The 26,732-nt window shown below is 44.3% G+C and overlaps 1 long non-coding RNA gene across 1 annotated transcript; it reads right to left on the reverse strand.

Moving 5' to 3' along the window:
* Positions 1–3,756: 3,756 nt before the first annotated feature.
* Positions 3,757–13,569, reverse strand: LOC108919237 (uncharacterized). Its single transcript, XR_001964901.2, has 3 exons — positions 13,140–13,569; positions 11,696–11,906; positions 3,757–4,060 (listed from the first exon to the last, which is right to left on the reverse strand). It is a non-coding gene; the product is annotated as an uncharacterized LOC108919237 (long non-coding RNA).
* Between the last annotated feature and the right edge of the window lie 13,163 nt (positions 13,570–26,732).

Genomic DNA, 26,732 nt, shown 5'->3' on the forward strand with positions numbered 1-26,732 from the left:
ACAAGCTGCCGTTGAGAAAGGATTAGTTCATCATGACCTTAATCTGGCTTTATTTCTTTAATCCTCAAACGGGAGAGACCTCATAGAACGTGTTCACTTTTCATCATCCTTTTGGATTGACTCCAGTATTTGAACTTCATGCTAAAAGCCTTGTGGTGCTGCCTTACAGAGGTGTACATGTATGCATCCTGATAAACAGGCTTTTTGAGAAGCTGTCACACACCTGATAATATAGGTCACACTGCACATTTTGGCGCATGGTGTGTGCTTAAAACAAGTACTTTATCAGCATTAACCAGGTTTTTATGATATAGTAATTCATCAGAGGCTCTGGGAAATAGAGAAGAGTTAACTGTTGCTTGTCCACCAACCATTGTGAGTTGTCTTTATTTCCTTAACATAAATTCCCATGAATACACCAAAAAAAAAAAAACAAAAAAAAAAAAACGCTCAACTGGTATCATGGGGAGGGGTGCGGTGGCGCAGTGGGTTGGACCGCAGTCCTGCTCTCCGGTGGGTCTGGGGTTCAAGTTCCGCTTGGGGTGCCTTGCGGCGGACTGGCGTCCCGTCCTGGGTGTGTCCCCTTCCCCCTCCGGCCTTACGCCCTGTGTTGCCGGGTAGGCTCCGGTTCCCCGTGACCCCGTACGGGACAAGCGGTTCTGAAAATGTGTGTGTGTGTGTGGTATCATGGGATTGGACTTGTTTGCACTTACATTTATTCATTTAGCAGATGCTTTTCTCCAAAGCAACAGATATCTCAGAGAAAATACAATTTGTGTATTACATTAGGAGAAAAAGACGTAGTTGCAGACGTCTGATTCTTAAATAAACTTAGTTTCTTTCCACTTTATGTACCGATGTTCATCACGCAAGTAGGTGCACAAACATTTGCGTACAATACAGGAGTAGCGGCTGTGTAAAGGCTTATCTGGGCATGATCATAAAGTTACGGCGCATGAACATTTACACCATACATGAACTTAAGAGATGATGGGCAAAGTGAGTCTGGAAGAGATGAGTTTTCAGACCCTTTTTTTTAATGTGAACAGAGATTCAGGAGTTCTGAGTAAGAGGGGGAGGTCGTTCCACTACAAAGGAGCCAGAACCGAGAACCTCCGTGCTTTACCTTTCGTGCGCGGGACCACCAAGTGGGCAGATGTGGAGGAGTGAAGCGGTCTGGTTGGGGTGTAGCGGTTGATCAAATCTTGTAGACATCTGGGAGCAGATCTGTTGATGGGTTTGACAGCCATAACCAGGGTCTTAAATTTGATCCGAGCAGCTACAGGAAGCCAGTGCGGAGAAACGAGTAGAGGAGATACATGGGAACGCTTTGGCAAATCAAACACAACTCGTGCAGCAGCGCTCTGTATCAGCTGTAGAGGTTTGATGGCAGTAGCAGGAGGACCAGACAGGAGAGAGCTGCAGTAGTCCAGAGGGGATGTCACCGTGGCCTGGACTGTTAGGATACTATCAATGTGTGCTCATGCATCCTTTCGCATACAAACATTTACGTGTGCACAGATGGAGGCTGGATGTTTGTGCTGCGTCCTGCTATCCCCCAGTTCTTTGCACATTGCAGAACTAGAAGTTTCAGTATCCCACCTCTGAATCCACAAGAACTAGTGCAAAGGGTATAGGACAACAAGGCTGTTACAAGAATAATGGGGAAGCAGGGAAGAAGAGCATGGTATGATTATTGTTCCTACTACAGAAAGCTGTTTCCACTATGGGGGCAGCAGGTAATGGTTAGAGCTGCTGTTCTTGAACTAAGAGCATAGGTTTGAATCCCTGCTGTTGTAGCACCCGCAATCAAGGTACTTACCTTAAAATGCTTATGTAAAATGTATCCAGCTGTGTAAATGAGTAAATCATTGCGAACTGCTTTGGAGAGAAGTGTCAGCTAAATAAATAAATAAATTTAAAGCACTTTTAACAGTTTTTGAAAAGCACAAAAAAAAACTCATTCAGTACAGAGTAAACAAAAACGAAGTCAGCAAAACAGAAGGAATTGCTAAATAAATAAATAAATAAATAAATAAATGAAGAAATTCAAGCATGAAGGTCAGTTTACCAGGCAGCAAAGATTTATCTGATTCACCCAAAAAGATGTAAGACAAGTTCTCTCAGCATCTCCTCCTCAAAATAAGACACAGGAATAAACAAGCAGAAGAAGGAACTCTCAGGCACTCACCTCGAATGACTCAGAATTGCTTCCATCCTCTACCCGGCAGTGTTTACTTCATGGGCAAACCACACGTGCCATGCTGCACGAAGAGCAGCACAAGTTAGCGAAATGACAACAACAACAAGAAAAATAACCGGAGGGGAGGAATACAGACAGGATTCTGGTAAATTCTCATCACAAAGCCCTAGAAATCAGTAGGCCTCATTGTAAGCAATAATGACAATGAGACCATACACTGATGTTAGCAAACGTGTGGAAAATCCCATGAGTCACTTGTGTTTGAAAATTATGCAGAAAAAAGTCCAGTTGGAAGATCAAAGCTAAAGATCCAGTTATAATTTATTTGTGTGTTCATTATTAAACGGCAGTGGGTATCACGATGCCATAGGACTAAAGGACATAAAGTTAATCCCATGAGGATGTCGTACCCAGCAAACTGTTCTAGAACATCCGGGAGTATGTAAGGGTACAGTTACGGCTCCTTGGGTGAATGTCAACGAAACAACAAAATAATTTATTTATGCTTTAGAAAACGATCGGGGTGATTGATGCAGCAAATGAATCACAGTGTCTTTTCTTTTGAAGGAAAATATGATTTACACAATTGTTAGACAAATGTTGGACAAACTACCCAGGAAAAGCAACTGTATAAGTACTTTCATGTGTGATCAACAACCACTAGATCAGTTAACTTTTCTAAGGGAGGTAGTGTTGTGGCCTCCATACGAATTGATGTTTATGCCATGGCCGGGCCGCTTCAGGGTACCTCCCACACAGAAAATACCAATAGCTCTCAAACTGGAATAAGATGATTGACAGTGGGTGTAATTTTGTGGATTTCAATCTATTATTTATTTCCTCCAAAGATGTTTCAGTTCAGACCAGCAGACCTTACGACTGTCTGGAGGCGATCTGAGGAACCACCAGGAACGACCGTCAATGAGACGCAGGCCTACAGCTCACATGTGTTCGTTCATGCAGCAGAGGGAGATGTAGTATCCTGTGTAGCTTCGCTGATGGAGTGTCAGAAGATTGAGGGAGGAAAAGTATACTCAGATTCATAAACGCTGAGTGTCAATGAAAGCTGTGGTACGTTTATCCACCAGCCTGGGAAAGACAGCATGTTTTTCTGCCTTAGAACATTGCGTCAGAAGAAAAGCAAAAAAAAAAAAATGTTAAGGCGTCAACATGATCTGGAATTTTGAGTTCACTCCAAAGGGTGTTGATGTGATTCATTTGCTGCATCAAACAGCAACGCCAATTTCCACAATGAGTACAAAACAGCGCTCAAAACAAAGTGATGTAAGTATGTGGCATTAAATTTCACACTGGTGCCATAATTAAGTACTTGTCTCGATAAATACAAAAAAAATGTCACCCTTCAAGAACTGAAGAACCTGTTATAATACATCATGGATGGTCCCTATCAACACCCAGACGCTGATGTTAGTCCTGAAGGCTCCCTGCTGTGACCCCTCGGCAGCGCAGAGATCAGATAGCTTCTTTACAGCTTTGCAGAGTCGTGAGCATGTCACCGTAACTCAACGAGACTGCTTACACACATTGGTTGGAAGGACACCCTCGATCAAAGTCACAGCAGCACAACAACCATATGAAGTAGGGGTGGGTGGTGGAGGGGGGAGACAAACCTCCTGGATTCTGTCCCAGCTACCAGGCCCATCAGTCCTCAAAAACCTCCAGTGAGGGGATCAGTCGGCCAGCCTGCCGTAGATCACCTAGCTCAGCAAAACAAGGCGCACAAACACCTCCCAGCTGTTGCCGTCAAACGTTCCGGAGAGGTCCAGCTGGCACGTTGCAGGACGCGAGGGTAGCAGGACTAACAGTAGTCAATGACATGGTCCACGGGTACAGGGGCTGTGCAAAGAGACAGATGTAGCATGGGAATAAATAGGAAACAGCAGAAAAGTAGGGAACATGACTTCGACTGTCTTTTGATGATGATCATGATGAATGGTCATCTATGTGAGCTAAAGTCTTCCCTGTATGTACTTCCAATCAGCTTCCAGGAACAAACCCTGAGGCTCATTCACAGAATCTGCTTCACTCCACTCTGTCTTCACAGGATGCTGCTGGGGACATTTCCAGCACTTTGTATTCTAGTATATGTGCGTGTGTGTATATATATATATATATATCTCAGAAAAACAAATACTAGGAAGGCGCTCAGGAATGAGGGGGGTGCGGTAGTGCAGTGGTTTGGCCGAATCCTGCTCTCTGGTAAGTCTGGGGTTCAAGTCCTGTTCAGAGTGCCTTGCAATGGACTGGCGTCCCATCCTGGGTGTGTCCCCTCTAGCCTTGCACCCTGTGCTGCCGGGTTAGGCTCCGGTTCATCGCGTGTGAGATCAGGAATCAACAATATTTGGATAAAGTCTTATGCAGCTACTCATGTGATGAACATTGGTTCATATGGTAAAAAGAAACTAACTGCACTTAAGAATCTGCATCTAAGTGTCTCTTCCTGCTAATGTAATGAACACACTGCATTTTCTATGAGATGTGCGTCGCTTTGGAGAAAAGCTTCAATAAATGAATACACGTAAAAGTAAATGGTACTGAGATAAGATACGAGCTCAGTGGAAGAGGGTTCACTCAACCTTTCAAAACACCTTTAACTAAAAGTTCAGTTTGTTCCCATATATTTTCTTATTACAACCCAAACTCCTTCTCTGATGGTGTCATGGAACTTGGTTTAAATGTTCATACATACACAACAAGGAAACATATTTTCATGGTACGGTCTCCTCCCAAAAGTTCTCTCTGTAAATATGCAAAATGTTCAACAATCTTCTGCAAGAAGGATTAACATTTGATCTGCATAATTCAAATCAATTCCAGAATGTCTGGACTGCCGTGCTGGAATTTTTTTAATGCAATGCGAGCAGATCTGTGAAGTATTGTAACCTTTTGACCCTTGACTCTTGTTTTATGCATGTGGACATACTTTAAATTTCTCACTGGACTGTCTCTGCGTGACTCAGCGCCGTTCATAAAACCAAAAAAAAAAAAAAAAAAAAAAAAAAAAATTAAAGTATGGTTCCACGCTCGTGCTGTTGCACTCGGAAAGTCCCTGCGCCTGTTCTCTGAACCTTTCCCTGACTGCGGGGAGGAAGAAACTCTTGATTTACATCCTCTACAGAGAAAAAGTCACTGTCCTGCCAGGTTCTTATGGTTTCCTTGGGGAATTTTATATTTTGCCCTGTTTTGTTAACTCGGTGTGTTCTCTTGGCTCATGCCCAACGTGTGACTCAGGCACAAACAGTAACTGGTAAATTATCTCGAGAAGCAGATAAAAACGGGTCCGAATGGCTTGCATCAGCCTAACGATCTCAACAGAAAGTCGTTCCCTGGTTATTTACATTACATCGACGTTCACGCACGTTTAACAGTCACTTTTCTCCAAAGTGACAGCGATGATTAGTTACCCGAATTCAGTTGACACTCGCCCAGGTGACTTACAGTGTAAGATACACTCCAGCAATGTAACACACTCACTCGCATATTCAGCTGTGCAAGCATGTCATGTCGAAACTCCTTCTGGCCAACCGTAACCCCTGAACAGAAACAGAAGAGCATTTCTGAGAGTCAAGGACACCACCCATCCCCAACCTGGTGGGTCTATGAAGCTACTTACCCTAACCGCTAACCCCAACCCCTAACCACCAGCCAGTTAATGCGTCTCCCCCTCGGTCAAACCATTTCTAATTTGTTCTGTCCCCAGGCAACCACTCCCAGACCACCAAGCAGCAAACCGCACCGTCCTAATTTGACTTGTGATCTGATCCCCGATCAGCTTCTACTCAAGAAGAATGCCTTAGTCAACTGGGAAACTTGTCCACCCCCCATCAAAAGATTTTCAGTTGAGGTCACTGTGTTAGTTTCCAGAATTATTGTAAGCAAGTCATGATTTGCAAATCGCTCCAGGAAAAATTATCCAGTTCTATGACTGAGTAATTCATTGTAAGTAGCTTACATCTGTAAGTTGCTTTGAAGAAAGGCATCGCATAAATTATCAAATGTGCATGTAAAGATGTTTACATGTTCCCCCAATGTTTGCATGCATTTTAGGTGAATTGGTGAGTTTCAATTGCTATTATTGTGTGTGTGTGTCTTTTTTTTTCTGTATGAAGGGGTAATGTAAGGAGTTGAGCATAGTGTAGTCTAGTATTCTAAGTTGGTGGCTTTTCTGAACATCACAAATGATCTGCGCATCTAAAACAAAGGTTTTGTGCTTGCTTCTCATTTACACTTAACAGAAAGGTTGCTTGGACCCCAGAAGAGACCGTGTTCTATAAAATCCTTCAGCAGAATATAAACGGAAAGGCATCTGAAATATCCAGCGATGCGAAAACACGGAACTCTTCAGCTATTCAAGCTTGCTGGAAAAATATACCTAAATTAGAAGGGATGAAGAGCTTGGAATCACCCTGAAAAGCCAGAGGTACCTGTGGATCATTTACTCACACAGGTACTCATTTGCCTGGGAGCACTGGCAGTAACGTGCCTCTGAACACGCAGACTAGCCGGAACAGGACCTCTCAGGACCTGGTTACCTCATCATGCTGGCGGCCCTCCACCGAAGCCCAGTAGTGACAGATTGATCCAGCCTTGTCCTCCCAGAACGTCTCTCAAGCTGGCCTAGACTGTGTGACCTTGGACTATAGCTCCAAATGTGATATCGACACTCCCCCCCATCCAAAACAGAGGATCAGATTTCACAGTGTCTGCATCACAAACACCTTAACCCCAGTTTTTTTACCTAACTTTTAGAACAGTTTGCAGACTCCTTCTTGGGACTTCAGGGGAAAAAAAAAAAAAAAAAAAAACTCATGTGATGACAGCTAGGAGCCATACTCCAGCTAAGAACATCTTCTACCCACCGCAGATGGAAGGGAGAACCTGATTTGTGACCAAACGCGTGTGTGGTCCGTCGGTCCCGGCCCTGACCCTCCGACGACACGTTCGTGATTTTAGACCGAAGCAAAAGTGAGTACGCACACAACACGAGAACAAAGAGTAAGGCGGATTGCTTCTGTTGTGTTTCCACGGCATTATCATTTCAAAGCCGGATCATCGTCCGGTCGACAAGGTTAACGCCATAAATGATTCCCCCGCATCAAGGACGTCCGTCTCATTAAACCGCCAACATTCCTCAACGCGATTAGCGCCCGAATGCATCCTCCCATAGTAAATGTTTTAATAAGCCCTAACGAGTAAGTAAATGTTCGTTAGTCGGCTTATGTTTACAAAATGCAGATTGAATTTGAAAATGCCACTTTCATTCGCCAGCCTGGAATGAGCCCACAGAAAAGGGCCCAAATGAGATAATCGCACTTTTTAAAAAAGCCACTTAAGGGACTTTTAATGAGTCTGAAGGAACAATTTGCGATCAAAACAATAAGCTTTTTTCTTCTTGTTAACCCTGGCAACTATTTTACAGTTTTTCTTTTTTTTTTTTTTTTTCTTCCCCTGAACACTGCACTTTTTGAAAACTTTAGGTCAACTTCTGATTTATGGCAAATTCTTACAACATAGTAGTTTTAATATTTAATTAAATTGTTAGTGCTCTCCTGTAATTTTGGTGCTGCGTACAAATTGAGAAACCAGGTGATATTGTTGATATAAGAGATTATGCTTTAAAACTTTTGAACAAATACTAGTATGGTACAATGTGAAACTGATAGTACAGACCCTACATACTATTGTTAAGGGCTATTTGGATGGATATGTAAGTTTTGAAGTATTACAGTGTAATACCAGGGGGTGTGGTGGGTCCTGCTCTCTGGCAGGTCTGGGGTTCGAGTCCTGCTTGGGGTGCCTTGTGATGGACTTGTGTCCCATCCTGGGTGTGTCCCCTCCAGCCCTGTGCCCTGTCCTGCTGGGTTACCCTCCGGTTTGTTGGGACAAGTGGTTTTAGACTGTGTGTATGTGTGTATATTGTAATAGTGGGTGGCACAGCAAGTGCGGAGTTCGCATTTTTTTTCTTATATCCACATAGGTTTCCACCCATCTGAAGACGTGCAGTTCAGGTGAACTGGTGATGCCTATTTGCCCATAGTGTGTGAATGGGTCAGTGAGTGTGTGTACAATGACCCAGCTGTATAAATGAGCATATAATTACAAATAGCTGAATATTCTAGGCTGCTCAGGAGAAAAGGGCAAACCAAATCGATGAATGTACTTCATCTAAGACATCGATGTGATCGCTACCCTGTACTCTCAACTAAATGAATAACATCAGAGTGAGGGCATCCCAGTCTACATTATTTTGCTGTTTGTTTGCTTGGGCCCAACCCAGGTGCAGTCAGACACGACTTCACACTCTGCTGTGAAAAAAAGCTCGTGCTGCTGTGTGGGTCACTTGCTGACAGCGAGTTAGGATTAGGGACTGGGTTAGTTTCTGAAAATTTTAAATCTCCCAGCATACATACACGGTCATTTGGAGGGGCTATATGCATGCTGCATGATGCACAGTTGACAATGCATGGTTTTTCCCCACCCCGAATACAGATAATTCCAGTTAATACTCCAGTTATTACAATTTCCCCGTTATCTGCTGAACGCACGCCACTATTGAGGGAACGTAAATTGAATGAAAATTCACATTGCGCTGCAGAAGGCGCGTGCCACTCTTCAAGGCAGCTGACGGTGTTCGCCCGCGTGACGTCGATTCGACTGCTGGTAAGGAGCCGGTCCGTTGACTGTGACAAATTGGTTCATTTGCTTCACGTTACCTTAAATTGTCAGTACAAGACAAATGCTAAAAGGCCGAGATCCATAAGGATCATGGGAATACCTATTAAACTTTACTGCTTTTGCTGACAGACTGCAAAACGCCACCTGTTCAACAAAAACCCATTAACCCCAGATAGTAGCGACACCGTTTATCAAAGACGGCGATAACGCTGTTTACATTTTTTGATAAAGTCGTGACAACAATGTTGGGGGTTTGAATACTAAGCAGAGAAAGCCGAGACATTGCTGACAAATATCTAAATGCTGTTTCGAAGCCATTTAAAGACATTGCCAGCTGGTCTTGCCGTTACACCGGTGATTAAGTTTTTATTTGCAGCCCATTGACAGCTTTATTCAGTGTCTGGAGTGATTTGAATGAAAGGCGCACCTGTCGGTTAGCTGGATAAACAGAGCACGCATTACATAAGGAGCCCAGCTGTTGCCCAGCAAAGCCGGTACACCCAGCGGCTGGAAGTGTTGGCAGGAGGCCTTGAAGTATTTATTATTGATGATGCTTTTCTGCAGCCATTTTTCCATTGCCCCATCAAAGGGATCCATGGCAAAGCAATATAATAGCTCACCAAAGGCTTGGTCTGTAAAAACTCATTATCATTATGCCATCACGTCCACCGATACTCTGACCTTCAAAGTTAATATTTTCCTTGTACGAAACAAAGGTGCACTGTCGTGTTTGGTAGCTTAGTAGCGGAAGGCCAAGGCTGGATTTTCTTGTTCATAGGCCTAGGCGTTTTCACTTCAGAATGTGCAAAAAGAGGGATAAATGCCAATTCAATTACTTTATATTTATGTGATGCACTTTTAACTATTCTGAAGTTAGACTTTATGACTGATGGAAAAGCAGAAGAAAAATCTGAAAAAAAGAAAAAAAGAAGGAAATGCCTAGAAATTCTGAAAACACATTTTTTAAATGGGTGCGGTAGCGATGCGGGTTCAGCTGGTGCCCGCAGGGTGGTGGGGCTCGGCTTTGAGCCCTGCTTTGGGTGCCTTGCAACGGACTAGCATCCCATCCTGGGTGTGTCGCCTCCAACTTTGGCCTTGCACCCTGTATTGTCGTGTGGGCTCTGCCTTGCCTCGGAACAAGCGGTTGTTGACGATGGATCTTTCTTAAATGCGATTTTGAAGTTTTGGTTGCATTAGCAGCTAAGCAATATGGAACCCTAAATGTCCAGCACTTGCAGTTGAATTTTTGTTTTTTTTTTCCCCCCTCTCCTTCAAAGCCCTAAAAACTTAAGAAGCACTGCACTTAAAGTGTCTAATAGATAATCTGCCACTGCAAAGGGTTTGTAACCAGAAGACTGCAGTTAAAACCCTAGGCCCTGGTATTTTTGTGTTACCATTGAGGAAGATACTTTCCCTATAATGGTTTAACTTCAAAGACCCAGTTTTATCACTGGGTGAAATACTTTAAGCTTCTTTGGTCTTGAAGTCTTTAAGCAACTGAGCACAGTGGTAAATTACTGGTACTTGTGGCCTAAGGGTTGCAGGTCTGAATGGGGTGAGGGGAGGTCAACACTTTATTGCCCAGTAATAGCGTAGTTCCCTCCACACCAGTCTTTGGAGGGTGCACAGAGGGCAGCAGGCCCCAGGTTATTCATGAGGAGCCGAGACCCTACAGAGGAGCCTCTCGCTCTCGACGTTCCTGCGGCCTCCGGTGGAAATCTGATCTGAATGACTGGGCAGCTCGGTTCCCGTGGCAAAGGAGAAGGGATAACACCACCTTCCGTGGGTAACATTACCAGCAGGTGCTTCATGGACTCCCTATTGAAGCAGAAAAACCGTTGGCCACCTGATACCTGGCCATGCCCAGGCTGCTCAGATAAGCTGCACTGTGGTTAACCTCCAGAAAGTGTGACTCATTTCTCTCAGTCAGAGCTTTGTCAGTTTAGGGCTCATTTAATTACAAGAAGAGCTGAATAGGCAGGACCAGGAAGTGCAATAGACCAGAAAGTAAAAGCAACTCAAGACATAACCAAACAAGTGAAAAAAACAAAATAGAAATTAAAAGCATTGTAAAAAAGACCACTATGTACAATGGCAATAATTTAAAAAACTGGGAAAAAAAAAAAAATTCTGCCAAATTCCATCATTGTTATTCAAACTGTTGAAAAAAAAAGACTATTTTAAAAAAAAAAAAAAAAGACAAATTAGGGTGTCTATCAGGAAGGATGAAGCAACTTTAATCCCCCATATTTGCATAACTGAGTACCATTGCTAATATTTTTACATTTATTCACTTAGCTGATACCCTTCTCTAAAGTGACTTACAATGTTAAGATAGAATAATTTGCCAGATTATGCAGCAGAGAATTTTTTTCGCTTCTTAAAAATAACTTAAATTGTACTTCTCTGAACATTTCTGTGTGGAAAAATCTAATGATTTCTATGTGAAAAAAACACAAGCAGTCAGTTATGAAGGTAAATATTTGAGTGCCGTTTCTCCTCCCTAGACACGGGTGACACAGCAACATAACAGAAGTCTGGTCTGAAACCCTGTGCAGCACTCGACACGGTGTAAAGGGTTCCCTGTGCCCAAGTACAGCTTCAACTTGAGAGGCCAGCATGAGCGCCTATTTACCGCTGTACCACAGTGGTACCACAGAGAGCAGAAAGCAAGGCAAGAAGAGTATATACTTTGCATTGCCATGGCTTCTCAAGTTGCGACGGCCTGCTCAGAGTAGTTTTCAGCACTTTAAATTCATTTCAACATAATCGTACATGTACATTTCAGTCTTTTACCTCTATTACCCAGTTTTGATGTTTTCTATATTTTCCACGGGGAGGCGCAGTGGAGCGGCGGATTTGGCTGGGTCCTGCTCTCTGGCGGGTCTGGGGTTCGAGTCCCGCTTGGGGTGCCGTGTGATGGACTGGCGCCCTGTCCTTGGCGTGTCCCCTTCTCCATCAGCCTTATGCCCTGTGTTGCCTGGTTAGGCTCCAGCTCGCTGCGACCCTGCTTGGGACAAGCGGTTTGAGACAGTGTGTGTATTTTTTCCATTAAATGGAACAACACTACACCTCTTTGCGAGTGGGAAATGCACAGATGAATAAAAAACGTGGACAGATGGTTTACAAATCATAAGCACATATACAAATACCACAGCTTCTTATAGTCTGTTTAAAATGTATCACATATAAGAAATTACTCATTGGACTGATAAAGGCTGGAGAATAGGTTTGAATGGAAAAGGCCTACAGGCTCTTCAAGCTCTTCTGCCCTACAGAGAAAGACGACCAAAGGTCAGTAGATGACTCCTGCCGCGCTCCCCCGGTTCTGCCTGGGAACTGACCCCTTGGCCTTCACACACTCAGAACTTGGCCTCAAAGACGGGATGCTTCAGAAGGCAACATTCTTCCATTCGTCCATCCATCGTCGACAACTTAAAATGCTATATTGGCTCGAGACGTTATGGATAATTCTTTGATAAGTGCGTTAAGTCAGATTAACTGTACCGTAAGAGGTCATCTTACTAAGGGAGCATTCAAGCCACACAGTCACGTGTGCAAAATGCACCGTGGCCCCATCTTCATGTGCCGTATATCAGCGCTGAATGTTGTCCAGCTCCTCTGAAAAGTCATTCTGGCTGAAAGCCGCCAGTACAGGAAATACCACAACCACGTCTGTTCGGCGCACAGTTTTGAAGCTAGAAAAATAACGTACATCCTTGTTCATTTAATATCTCAGAGTATTTATGATCATGTCAAAATTTACATAATTTAATTAATAATAATCAGGAGTTGCTCTGAGTTCACTGGAATGAAAGCAATTAAGGTCACCTAACCCTTCTCCCTAGACATGCAGTTCCCATGCAAATAAGATGCAAATTGGGCAAAACTGAAAACTAGTAATTTTAGCCTCTTGGCATTCCAAATGCCTTTAGGGCACTTATGCAAATTGAATTCAAATGCCCCACGCTACATTTATTTCTACATAAGGGGGCTTCAGCTCCCCAAACATTTGAGATTTGCATGCACTGCAAGAAATGGAGCAGGCACGCAATCTAGCAAATTCCACCAGGTCAGCCCGCCAGCGGGGCAGGGGGCTTCGGCTGACAATTGAGCTCGGGGCTCCGGAGGACCTGCTCACTTCTCCAAGATTCTCCATCAAAATCCTTTAAATCCATCAGAGTGCTTCTACAAGCAGGGCTCCGTGTTGTTCGGCGTGTGTCCCGTCCCCGGCCCTCACCTCTAGCGCTGCGCAGTCCACGCAACCGTCCCACCTCAGCAAGCATGAAACTTCTGGGAAAGGGAAGTCGTTTAAAGCTCTTTGAGAGATCAGGTTTTACTGTAAACAGCTATTGTGAACAGCAATTATCCTAGTAGGATGGCAACCGTTGCAGAAAAGCGAAGGGAGAGAAAAAAAGCTGAGCAAACAGTCAATGATTAAGGAGAAACGAGAAACTAAGGTGACCTTAGGCTGTGGCTGGCTGGCTGGCTGGCTGGATTAACCTCACCTTTCGTTTGGCAGCCGACACCTTCGAATTTGATGACGGCATTTACCGTCTGCTTGTTGAGATCCTGCCACGTACCTTAACGAGAGAGGAAATTTCAGCACCGAGTTGGGAACCGACTGCTGCTACAGATCTGCGTTCCCAGCCAGATTCTACCATTCGTGATGTTTGTTTAGTCTCGACGCACGTGTCCAACCCCCGCACAGCCCAGAGAACATCGTATTCTATGAGCAAGGAGAGCCAGAGCTCAGGATGTGAAAAACAAACACCACGCAGCAACAGTTGGCCTCTTGCATAATCACACTTATACCGCAGCAGCACCCGCCAATATTTTGAAAATATTTTGTTTCGGTTTCAAAAGGACAACTTTTGTCAGCATCTGTTTTAGCCATCACTGAAAATAAACAGCAGGGACTCCCGTGAGCCTGCACCGAATAGGTGGTATGACAGTCGATGTTCCAGTTTCAGCCCCAACAAGGTTGTTTGTGCATTCGAAGGATATAGCCTCCACAGCTTCACTTGAGTGGAATATATTCTAATTCTTACACTGACTCACAATTATAATCAGGCATGAGACTATAAAACCAATATATTCTGATCGCAGAGTCCAAGAGGTTTGTGTCCCAACCCTCTTCAACTGACTTTCTTTGCTGAACCTATTTAATACCCTTTCTGAACTCTTAATTGTGTAGGGGCAGTAGAGGGCAGAACGGTTAATGTTGCAAGTCGCTGTAGAGAAAAGCATGAGCTAAATAAATAAATGTGAATGTGTAAAAGGAACTGGAAGATGTGCTGTTCACACTATAATGCTTAAGGGTGGTGGCAGTCACTGGTCCTAGGGTCCCCAGAGGTTTGTTTTCCTCCTTACCTTTGCAGGTGGGCTTTTTGTTTTCATCTCCTCAGCTGCCAGCTGACTCATTCTATAATTCATTATAATTGCTGTAACTAATATTGGTTAATTTGCTGTAACTTTGTTCAGCCTTCAGGGTAACCGTTGAGAAGAGTACGCTATAAAAATAACCCTCTTAGAGCATGAGCTGAATAGCCTTGGGCAAGGAGAAAGATTTACACACCTTTTTAAGCTTTTCGTATAGTTTATATATATATGTGAAGAAGAGAATTTTGCCTCTAAAATTGTCCTGAGTGGTTGAGTGGACACAAGAGGGGGACTGAGGGAAAGTAAGCGGTTAAGGGGCTTGCTATTCAACACAGCACTGCGTGTTAAAACGGGGCCATGCTCAGAGAGGTAAAAAGGAGCCTGCCCAAGCTCCCCGAGAGACAGTCTCTAACAACAGGTTTCATCTTGCCCAAGGAAATACAAACTGATTAGTCCAAAGCACAGCTGGAAACAGTATCTGCTCTCCCGTGCCGTTAACAAGCAGGATTTTAACGTCCTGTTCCACCACTCCAACTTAATGCATATTTAAAAAAAAAAAAAAAAAAAACAAAAACACAAGAAAACAGACTCACATTCCATGATGCACTTCAGCTGTTAGAAACCGCAGATGGCACACCACCCTGTGGCATGACAATTGATGCTGACCTTTCATTCAATGTGTGTTTTTTTTTTCCCCTGCTGCAAAACCCAGATGGAGAAGATAATTGTCGCTGACTACAACTGAATTCTAATACGGCTCCAGTAAAAGGGCTGTTTCAGTTCGGAAACAAAAGCTGCGTTACTTATGATAGCCCGTGGTAGCTTCCTCCGCAGACTATGGAGAAAGGGCAAGGGCTGCACTAAGACCACTAGAGAAAAAGCAGTTAGTTGGAGATAAGAAATTTGTGCTGTGAATGCATCTGCTCAGTCCACTGAGCAAAGGCACGGTAAAAACTTTTATTCATAAATCTGTCAGCGTTTTACACAACGAGGAAGCTGGGTGATACCGGGTGACAGATCAAATCACGGGGGGGAAATATCACTGATGCCATTGTCGTTCTCGCTCCGTTAATAGTAGTCTGGAGCCTCTACTGACATATATACAGGCCAACATAGAGTGAGTCATTGTAGTGTTAAATTGGGTACGGGGGCCCCAGGTGGGGGCAGAGCTGGGTAGCTGGCACTAGGTGGTGAGGCAAGGTTGAGCAGAGATGAGCCGAGTCTCTTGGCTAATATGGTGATAACTTCCACTTAGCTCCAGATGGATGCCTTGACAACATGAAACCCTAAAGGCCCAGTACTCCATTGACTGACTGTGTATTGTCTTCCCCAAAAGGGTTGTTGGTTTCAATGTCCCAGAATGGTATGCAGTAGGAACAGGCGTCGAGCAAGGCAGGAAGGTAGAGCAGATGGAGGGTCAATTTTGGCTCCTCTGACACCGCTTGTTTCAGTCACGTTTCAGCCTAAACCAGAGTTTCTTGCTTCTCTCACTCTGCTTCTTCAGAAACACAAAAGACCTGATGTGAAGCTGTGAATGTAGCCAGGTATCAGTCATTAGACTGTAAAGCAGAGCTTAACCGGGGGTCCATAGCCCCATTGGGGGTTTGTGAAGGAAGAACATAAACGTCTAAATAAAAACTTTACATAAAAAATATTACAAGGCAACAGCAATCAAACGTTTCATCTCATACTTGAAGAGCATGGGTTCGAGTCCTTGTTCCTGCTATAGTATTGGGAAAGTACTTACCCTAAGTGGCTCAAAAAAACATCCAACTGTAAAAAACAGGCAAACAATTTTAAGCAGCTTTGAAGAAAATTCTAGCTAAATGAATAAATAATTACTAGTCTGTTACCATATGTGAAAATAATCACATATGAGGGCAATCAAATTTCTGCGAAGTTTACCTGTTACGATATTTTCTCCCATTTATTTATGGACATTTTTCCATGAGGGGGTTCTTAGCTTTCATCAAATTCTTAAAGGAAACCATGGCTTATAAAAGGTTGAGGACCTCAGCTGTAAGAAGTCATAACACCAAAGAGAGACGCAGCAGTAGTACTGTAACAAAGCTGGCTAGATGGGGCTCCAGGGTTTAAGCACTCATTAGGACTATATCACCTCATGCATGGGTTCAAGAAGGTGCTGTGGTGTCAGAAATAAATGTAGACATTTTAATGTTGCATGTTTCGGAACTTCAGCTATGACAGGACAATAGCTGATAAATCTATTCATCCACCCTCCGGTGCTGTCTGCTCATCCAACCCGGATCAGGGTGATGATCCAAAAACCAATCCCTTTAGTCCAAAGCCGTGATGCAGGCTGCATCCTGGCCAGAAAGCCTGGGAGATAATACAAAAGCGAGAAATCAGGGACATCAAAAATTCATTCTACAGACATTTTTATCAGAGGAGCAACAGAATGTGGGTCCAGCTTGCATGACCAACACCCTCCTGAAGGAAGAACATAGCATAGAGATTCTGAACTACAGTTCCTGCTGTCTGCTTACAAGTCATACAACTCATTCCTTTCATTCCTCTCTCCCCTCTGGCTGCTCTGCATCGGCTTTTAAAACTGCCCAAATCTTACCGCTGTTAAAGAAGCCTTCTCTCGACCCAAAACTGGTCCAGAATTACAGGCTGGTCTCTATTCTTTTCCTTTACAAAACTCTGCAGTATGCATCTTACAAAATGCTATCTACGTACTCTGCCCAGAATGATCTCCTTTATCAGTCTGGATGCAAGATTGATCATTCCACCAAGATTTCCCTCCTTGCAGGGTCACAAGTTCTAAGAGCAGCCATCCCAGGTAAGCCCCCTTACATTGCAGCTTGCCTCTCAGACATCGCTGCTTGGATGACTGACCATCATCACAGATCTAAGACCACGATCCTCCATCTTCCAGCAGGTTTATCCATTTGTTTGGAATGGTCAAACTGGACAATTTGTTCAGTTTATCTGCTTCATCAGTCAAGAGCATGAAGTAACAAGCGGGAGTTACAAGCCTCAAGTCTCTGCTTCCCCAAACACTTTCAAGCTATAACCTGATCCTGCAGATACCTCCTGTAGAACATCAGCAGGATCCACCCTTATCGCCAACTCAATCAGCACAACTTCTGGTCCAGGCCATGGGGGTATCCCACCTGGACAACTCCCTTCTGTCTGGTCTTCCATCTGCTTCCATTCCAGTAATCCAGAATATCACTGGATGAGTGGCGTTTGACCTGCTAAAGCATTCCCAGGCATGTCTCCTATAAGTTTTTCTCCACTACCTTCTTGTATTTGCCTGTACCAAGTTCAAGACTCTAGTTAAGGCCTACAAAAACATCAACAGATCTACTCCCTGATCACTCTCTACATCCCAGGAAGAGCATTATGCTCCTCCACCTCTGACCACTTGATGGTCCCACACACAAGAGGTCCAAAATCAAAAGTCTGTATGTTCTCAGTTTTGTCTCCACCGTAGTGCAAGGAGGACCCCCTCAGAACTGCTGCATCCTTTCTAGCACTCAAGAAGGGTCTAAGAATGCATCTCTTTCAGACCCACCTCTGTACTGAGCTGACATCAGCCAAATCATTTTGCAATCCACCATCTGTCACCACTGGAGAAAAGTGTCTGCTGAATGGATGAATGCAAACATAAATGCGCAGTGTACATAATGTCCATGTGAGGGAAATTAACTGTAAGTATTTTCATAGAAATGAGTGGTGTGCTGCCCCAACGCGAGACCAGGAAATCACTCAGCGTGTTAAATTAGTCAGTAAAGCCTATCTGTTGAGCTGTACATGTCTACTAACATAACTTCCAATCAATATTTTATTTCCTCTGCTGCATTTCCTTTCTCATGCTTCCCGCAGTGCTTCGGAACATTTAAAGCGCTTATTTAGAACATTTACAATTCTCCTCACATGTGGATGCGAGCAGAAAACTCACCTGGAGTGCAGTCATATCTTATCGCACCTTCTGCACGTCCATTTCCGGACAAGAGATGGATTTTTACGATTATTGTGGCCACTGATCAAAAATATTGACTGCCCCCGGAGCTTCTCCGTCAGCACTATTGCTGCCTCGGCATTTTCCTGACTGCTCTTTAGAGAAAATACCAGTGCCAAGATAAAAGCAGTCATATTAACGTAATGCTACACATTTGTGTTTGCGGGAGGGGGGGGGACTCCTCCATTAGCTTTGGAAAGAGCCAAAGGAGACAAGTTTAATGGGAGCCCAGTATGAAGTGAAGTAGGTTTACAAGGGAATTAATTTGACAAAAGCCTCCGAATGACAGTGGCATTATGGTGCGGCAGAGCCTGGGCCCGTCGAGTAATGAGGCCTCGCGTTTAGTGCCGAATCTCAAGATGCGGGTCATTACAGCAACTGTAAATGTCAGGGAGGAAGGCGGCGAAAGCCAGTCCCCAACACTTACCCGGCTCGCCTGCGGTGGGAGATCCGAGAGACGCCGTAAAATCTGGCAAAGCCAAAACTACTTCTCACGAGGAAGGAGGATGTTTACTTAACGGTGACGGGAGGGCATGCTTTGCGAACATTTCAAATAAGAGCGGTCGGTCAGGCAAGATTTACGGTACGATAAAGTATTGAGGCCCGACTGAGCCGCGACTGCAGCATGCGAAACGAGCGAAAACGAAATAGCTGTGACATTCCAATGTTCTCCTACAGAACATACTAGGCTCAAAAAACAGCGTTCGTCCCATTTCCGGCCAGCGGAATACTCATTCCATACCATATCGAAGCACGGTGTGGAGACCAGGATGGTAAGTTCTAAGTGGCAGCATCCATCACTGGACAGCGTTCAAGTCTCGCAGAGGAGCAGAGGAAGCCTCTCCAATGTACCGCCCAGTTTGAGGCATCATTCCAACCCTTCATTAATAAACGAGTTTTTTTCCGCTTTGCCTGAAAGATGGAGTCATTAAGCGGTCACAAGCGGCCAGGTTTTGGTGTCTGAAACTGGAAGAAAAAAGAAAAAAAAAAAAACAGCTTTGGAATCATATCCTTTCTTGGAATCCACCGTCTACAATGTGTCAGGTAAGTGTTCGAGAACAGTGAACGAAGGCACTTGCAGCCAGGAGGTCCAAGCCTTTCTCGTACCCCTGGGCCACCACCCAGGCTCTAGGCAAATTCAACAGCTCTTTGGCTGCGAGCCATGCTGAGATGAACAGCTTCCATTGTGGCCACACCGTGATCGTGTTTCGCTGCAGGTGGCGTCTGTCACTGTATGTTATATAATGCCAAAAGATCAGCTTTTACAGAGTTGATTAAAAAGGAACTGCTCCAAATAGTCATCGGACGTGTTCTGCGCTGCAACTTTGGGGCCCATCATTTTTGCTCCTTTTTTTTGGCATCTCGCTTTTACACGGTACATGGAACTCCAGAGGACAAAATACCCTCAACTCTGATAATCGGAATCGTGCCGTTACAGCATCCGCATTTTAACTTTGTGTCTCAGATGACAGAAATAAATAGTAAATTTAATTAAAAAAAAAAAAAAAAAAAGTTTCATATCTAAGCTAAGCACAAAATAGTAATTTTGATGCTGCAGATGAACAACAGCGTTTATTTCCTGTTATGCAATAGACACGCTGCGAGAAACGTTACATGTCACCACTAACTTTCTGTAGAGAAGATGCACACACGCTAGCAGACGCACCACACAGGGACCACCCTGTACGGACAAACTCCTCGTTCCTTTCGCAAAAAAGCCATAAGAAAACGAGAGGCAACCGTGGTCCAATCCAGCACTGGGAAGTGCAGCGCTACTCCTCTTGAACGCAGCCGTCAAAGCAGCTGCAGCCACAAGCTCCTGGGGGGGGTGAGGCCTCCACAGCACACCATACTGCATCTGCTGTACCATCGAGGGGTCGTCTTCACTCCATCGAAGACGAGGGGGCACGCGGCTCTCTGGCTCCTCCTACAGAGGCCTGCCTCTACGCTATTTCCTCTCCCAGGCCCCCTCACTCACTCGTCTTCCATCGTCGGCAGCTGGGGATGCAATGCGTGAGGTACCTGGCGCCGGGAGGCAAGCTTGGGGAGAACGCATAGCGAGCGCTCCCATTGGTCGGCCCCGCAGCCTGCGCAGCCTGCCCCTCAGCCACTCCGCTCTGTCCGACGCCACCTTTTTATGAATGAGTTGCAATGCTTCTGCAAGGTGTGCGCCTGCGCGCATTTAAAACACCGATCCTGTAACGCAAGGGCTCCTCTCTCAATGAACTCCCTGCTTCACTGCCACCGCTGTTGCTGGCCACGTGTCTCGGGGAAAGGGAGTCGGGCACGCACAGATACCGATATACTAAACCAGCTGAGAATGAAAACCTTACAGGAGGTTTTCTAGTAAAAATGCAGCACAAAGCATTTAATATATGGGGGGGGGGAGACACACATCCTGAGTACATGCTGGGTTCCAAAGGACAATCCACACCTATTATACCTCCAGAGTTGTACAAATCTACAGTCAAGGTGAATTTAACATTGAGCAGAAGCATTAATAGTAGCCTGATACTAATCTAATATGCAAGGTTCTCAATATGGAAAATAAAATACTGGTAAATCAATAACAACATTGCAGGCTTTGTTATGAACTTTTTTCTTCTGCCAGGAAAAGTAGGGAAATAGGTTAACCTTTCTAGTATCTTTTTTTATTGAACAGTGACATCTATGGACAGATAGTGGAACTGCACCAAAACTACATTACAACATCCATGGGCAAAGACTGTTCTACTGTATTCATAACAAAGAGCAATCGGTTATCAAGTCGTACTACCTTAAAACAGCTCCCCAAAAGAAGAGAAAACTGTATTCTTTGAATTAAGCTATGACAATTATGACATTTTTCATTTGTGATGCTGCCTCCCGCTGTGGTTAACTATGATAAAAGAAGATCAACGGCCAACCAGTGCAGTTTGCATGTGAATTCGGGGCGAGTGAAACATGCTAGTTTGTCACTGCAAAGCCTGAAGAGGAAAGGTCGGGGTTCTAGAAATCAGACAAATGAGCCATTTTTAAATGCCTTAAAAGCAGAAGCTTTGCAACCTGGGCCACTGATTGTTTCGGGACCTCAAGCTATGTTTGCCTGTGTTCCTCCACCTGCCCTTGACAACAGAACAATTCCTCCCCCCTGGCAACAGTAAAAGTTTCCTGCCGTTTAAAAAATCTGACATCATCCGATTCAGATGAGTTGTAAAATATTGAGAAATACTTCTCAAAATCATTAACTGTTTGTGTGGAAGTATGGATGCCTTCCTGGACTGCGAGTCAACAGTGCCACCTATTGTCCATATTGTGACATTTCATGTAAAGGTAAAGAAGGTTTCTAAATTCTTTTCCCCTCTTGGGTGTTCCTCATGCAATAAATACATTTAAATTAAAGGTTTCACTAATGTGTAGTTCGGCTGCGAACTGCTGCCAGGACAGACAAAATTATTTTCTTCTTGTTGCAAACAAAAACAACTGTCTTGCCATCTTCATGTGCCGAATGCCTGGCTTCTTGCTGAATCTCTATTCTTTGGCCAGTGAAGACCCACAGCGCAGTCATGCTCAGTTAAGCGAGTAATTACATGGTAATTACCACCACCACCACTTTCCTTTCACTCTCCTCTTATCCCGCGTCTTCCAATTATGAGGTTTGGTGCTGAAAGTCAGCTGGCGAAAACTCAAAGGGTGTATATTTTCAAATGCATATTTCATGAAAGTTCAGGCCAAAGGTATCTAAAGACACTTTTAAAAATCTGAAAGGAAGACCCACTTACTAGATTCAGGGGTTTCTTGGAATCTCCAAGAATCTCAGTCTTTGAAAGGCATCTCAACAGGAAGCCCAAATCTTCAAGGATGTCCATAAGTCACCTTCCCGTACCTCATCCAAGTGTTTGTTCCAACCTGTCACCATGGTCTTCTCCCCCACCCCCACCTGTTGGTACCTTCCTACTAAGTCTGAGGCTTCCCATCTCCTCCTTTAACCTAAAAAAAAGTTTTTAAACAACCACAGTTCTTGTTGAGAGGCCTGCTTCTTTATACTTGCAACAACCATAACTACCTTGAACAGGGTCATTTTGGAGCCCATGTTTCCGACTGCCTTCCGAATGCAAAAAAGCTCCTCGCTTCACAAAGTCGGCATCATTGCAAACTAGAACCTCTACTAGGTGCTCCCAGGATGCCATTAATACTTTCTAGAGCCATTCTGGTCTGTTTGGCTGTCTCTCCAGTAGCCTGATATAACTCCTGGTGTCGATCAGACAGTACCTTTCTTTACCTGATTAGTCACAGCATACAGCCTTCAGTGAGACGGCATCTACATTTACATTTATTCATTTAGCAGACACTTTTGTCCAAAGCGACGTATATCTCAGCAAAAGTATAATTTATGCATTACATTAAGAGGAGACATAGCTGCAGACACGAAAGTCTCAAGCAAACCTAATCTGTTCCCTACCACTTGCTGCACCGAGGTTCATCGTTCACGTAAGTGCATAAGACACAGGATAGGCAAATCCCGATACCCACACAAATGTTTTTTTATTAAATATTATAAGATGCACAAATGAGCAGTACAATACCAGAGTAATGGCTGAATAAAGGTTGTATGTGGGGATGCTTCCGGAGTTACGATGCATGAACAGTTACACCATAGGTGAGCTGTAGAGATCTTGGGCGAAGTGGATCTGGAAAATGTGGGTTTTCAGACCCTTCTTGAAAACAGACAGAGTTTCCGCAGTTCTGAGTGACAGGGGAAGGTCATTCCACCACAACGGACCCGGAACCGAGAACCTCCGAGCTTTGCCTTTCGTGCGCGGGACCACCAAGCGAGCAGAAGCAGGTGAGCGAAGGGGCCTGGCTGGGGTGTAGCGGTTGATCAAGTCCTGTCTACAAAGCCAACCGCTGGTCTAAGGTACCTCTCTGGTACCAAGACCGAGCTACTTTGTGCTTAAACATGTTTGTTACGGCCAATTTGTGACCAGCAGATGTCCAATAACCGCACTTGGGTTCCAATCAGGATGGCCATTTCTCCCCATTCCATCCGACCAGATTTCTGCATTCCCGCATTATCCATGCGTGCCACGAAATCTAGCTCCCACACGAACTCCGGCACCTTCCCACACACCTACCAGTGTGGTGACAACCAATACCCCCCAAGCCACACTCATTTGCATTTGTCTCAGCCATCGACAGCTGTCTCACCCTTTCAGTTTCCCTTGAAAAGTTCCACTTTGCAAGAGACTTGAATCACTGCATTCAAAATAAGGTTGAACGTTGGGAAACTGCTCTCCCGCCCGCCAAACTCATATACTAAATAACGTGGGGTGAATTTTCCGCCACCCAGAGATTTAGAGCTCCAGATGAAAGTTACTTTTTTTATTGAACAAATAAATGCACAATGGGGAGCAAGTTTTCTCAGCGTTAAATCTGCGTAACAACTGCGGGCACAGTCGTCCTGACAAGTCACGACGCTCTACTTCAGTGACGCCACCAGCAGGTTTTCGGATAACGTCCGCTACTGAACATTTTTGACTGCGCTACCATGGTACTCTAGTTAGTGTTACCAGATGATCTCACAACTAGGTTTCCCCATCAGCAGCGCTGGATATTCAGCAAAAAAAAAATAAAAAAAATCACTGCCTGCGTCATTATCTGTGTCTAAAGAATCCTATTCTGAAACATGCCTAATTTCAAATTCAACATGTGAAACATCCCTACCATCTTACACCCGATCCGCAGTATGTTTTGCAGCTTCTGCGGCACAAAACCGTAGGTCTACGGCCCATCAGTCAATGACCATGTATCAAAAAGGACATCGATAAATACAAAAAAAAAAAAAAAAAAAAAAAACTGAGACACGTAGATATGAAATGAAATTGTTCAGTTATGAAGCTGTGTGGGGGGGGGCGGATATTGGAAAAACTGGCACTGGGGTGTGAGCCCACCATAACTCCCATGTTAGGATATTTGAACCTGCACCCTTCCAGTAGATTGAGGTTATGGTTTTATCAGGACTACATGGAACAGGACAGGAAGCTCAGGCGTTTCTAGAGGGATCCAAATTAATGATCATCTCTGCCTGGCAGATATAGTACAAGCAGAGAAAAAGCAGCCCACTGTCAGTCTGGTCTTTCAAGCTTAAGCACCATGACAGAATTGAACGTTCTCCATGAAGGTCACTTGCTGGAACACCTCTCCTCTTCTCCTTGAGCTTTGGGTGAAGAGGAACCCATGAGGACAGAAAAACATGAAAACCAGACTATTGCACTTATTGAGGTGTCGAAGGCACGAGAAGACATCCAAAGGACAGTGTTTTGGAGCCACGGGGAACTGAATTTTACCATCTTCCCATCCAACACCAGGTGAACTTGGGGCCACCAGCAGCAACCTCTGGAACCCTTTACAGACTGGTCCCCCCACATCCCATCATCAACAGAAAAAAATGAAAAGGCTGAGGAACACACACTGGAAAGCTAGATTACATTTTTATTAAACAATTTAAACTATGTACAGGTCACACACAAAATTAACATTTTTTTCCCCAACATTCACTGAACAAAAAAAAAATAAAAGAAAAAGCTATTTCTTCCATGCATACAATCACATCAAAAAAAACAAACAAAACAAAAAAAAAAAAAAAAAACACAAACACACCCAGGTTTATTTCCTTTGGAGAAATGGTTTGAACTTCAGTACTCACTGGCAGTATTGAGTTTTCTTTTTCTTGAGGGGGTGAACTAAAAAACCTAAATCAAAGAGCCATAAAATTTGCTTTAAAGTACAGCGAACGGTTCAACCAAGGATTCTCACAATCCTGAACCCAGAGCATGTGGGGAAAATTTGGAGGGGGGGGGGACTCATTGGATGGGGCTAATATTTCAATTTTACTACTGTCTCCTGTTGTAAAAGTTGTCCAATACTTTTTGCACTGACAGTATATAGTGTTGGTATTTTATGCATATAAAAAATGTACATAAATACATTGCAAAAAAAAAAAAAAAAATTCAAAAGGCAGAATTTCACATCAGTGCAAAATAGTTCCCTCTCCACAAAGGACCTTACAGTGATCCAAGTAAGAGAGGCCTCTAAAAATCCTGGGGTGGGGTTCTGGACAGTGGCACAACTGAGCAGAGTCATGGACAGCAAAGGTTTGAAACAAATGCTTCATCAAGCGGTCGTCCAGAGCGAAAGAGCGACGATTCGCTCTGGAGTCTCGGCAGCGTCGCCGCACACGGATATTGAGATGCCGTTGCAATGCTGCAGAAGAGGTGACGGTGGATTAGAAAAATCAGTTACAAAACATTTAATAAAACCATCCTCGATATAAAACGGGACACGGCGAGTCCCCGGACACCCGCCTTCCTACCGTGTGCGCGATAAAAACATTAAAAGGGCAGAAGTGACTCGAAACGGGCCACGGCTGATGCGCTCAGGGAACCAAAGCGGGAACGTGGAAGCAAGGTGCGAAGCTGAAAGACGGATTTGCTTCCATCAAGAAGCAACAGCATAGTTCAGAACCAGACAGACATCATCTACGAAGTCCGCGAAACAGGAACACCTGTCAAGTGTTGCATCGCCCAGAGGTCGTACCCTATGTGTAGAGCGCGCACCCATGTCCTTTGACAGCTGCTTCAGATTTCAACTCGATCAGTGGAAATCTAAAGTTCCACCAGGGAAGGAAGAACCAAGTCACTGTAGGATCCACAAGGTAAAGTTGATCTTGGTGATCTGATGCTGACCCTACGATCACACTTGCGTTGCAGAGTCCTAGAAGTTCTCACAAAAGGGTCCAACCATCTCACGGTGCAGCCAGCTCCCATCACCTCTCAAACTTCCCAGAAGAACTCCTGGAAACCCTGTGTCAATCCAACATCTTCAAGCAATTCAGAGCTTAAAGAAACACTAAAAGCAAGCAAGCGCAGCAAGGGCGATGAGGAAAGTAAAAGCAGGGCGTGCTGCGTTCGCTCAAAACACCACATACGTGGTCGAGGCCGGTCAGCTCATCCTGGCCAGGACTTCTTTGAGAGCACTGAACACGGAGCAACCCGAAACAGTCCAGTCCACATTAGGGTCTGACCGAAGTTCAAACTCTAATACTCATAAGCGCTTTCATTCTTTCACCACTATGAAACTGAGATGATGGCCTCCTTCAGCCACACCATACCATCCCGCGTGTCTCATTCAAGATAGACGTGTTCAATGCAGACCAAGCAAAATCTAGCTTCACCTTATTTACGGTCAAAAGACATACATAATTACTTCTCAGCATTTCATGGAACGATGGGGGGGGATTTGTGCAAAAAAAAAAAAAAAAAAAAAGTGCAGCATGGTACATATCCCAGGAGTGCATCCATGCTAAATACTCATGTTCCACAGCCTTTTTAAAGGCTAAGCAATGAAGTTTTGTTGTGTCGGTCACAGTCCACTGATGGAACATGCTCACTTAACTGATGGGGTAAGACAGTATGATTTAAT

This window comes from Scleropages formosus, chromosome 23 (assembly GCF_900964775.1).
Source record: "Scleropages formosus chromosome 23, fSclFor1.1, whole genome shotgun sequence".
NCBI classification, from domain to species: domain Eukaryota; kingdom Metazoa; phylum Chordata; class Actinopteri; order Osteoglossiformes; family Osteoglossidae; genus Scleropages; species Scleropages formosus.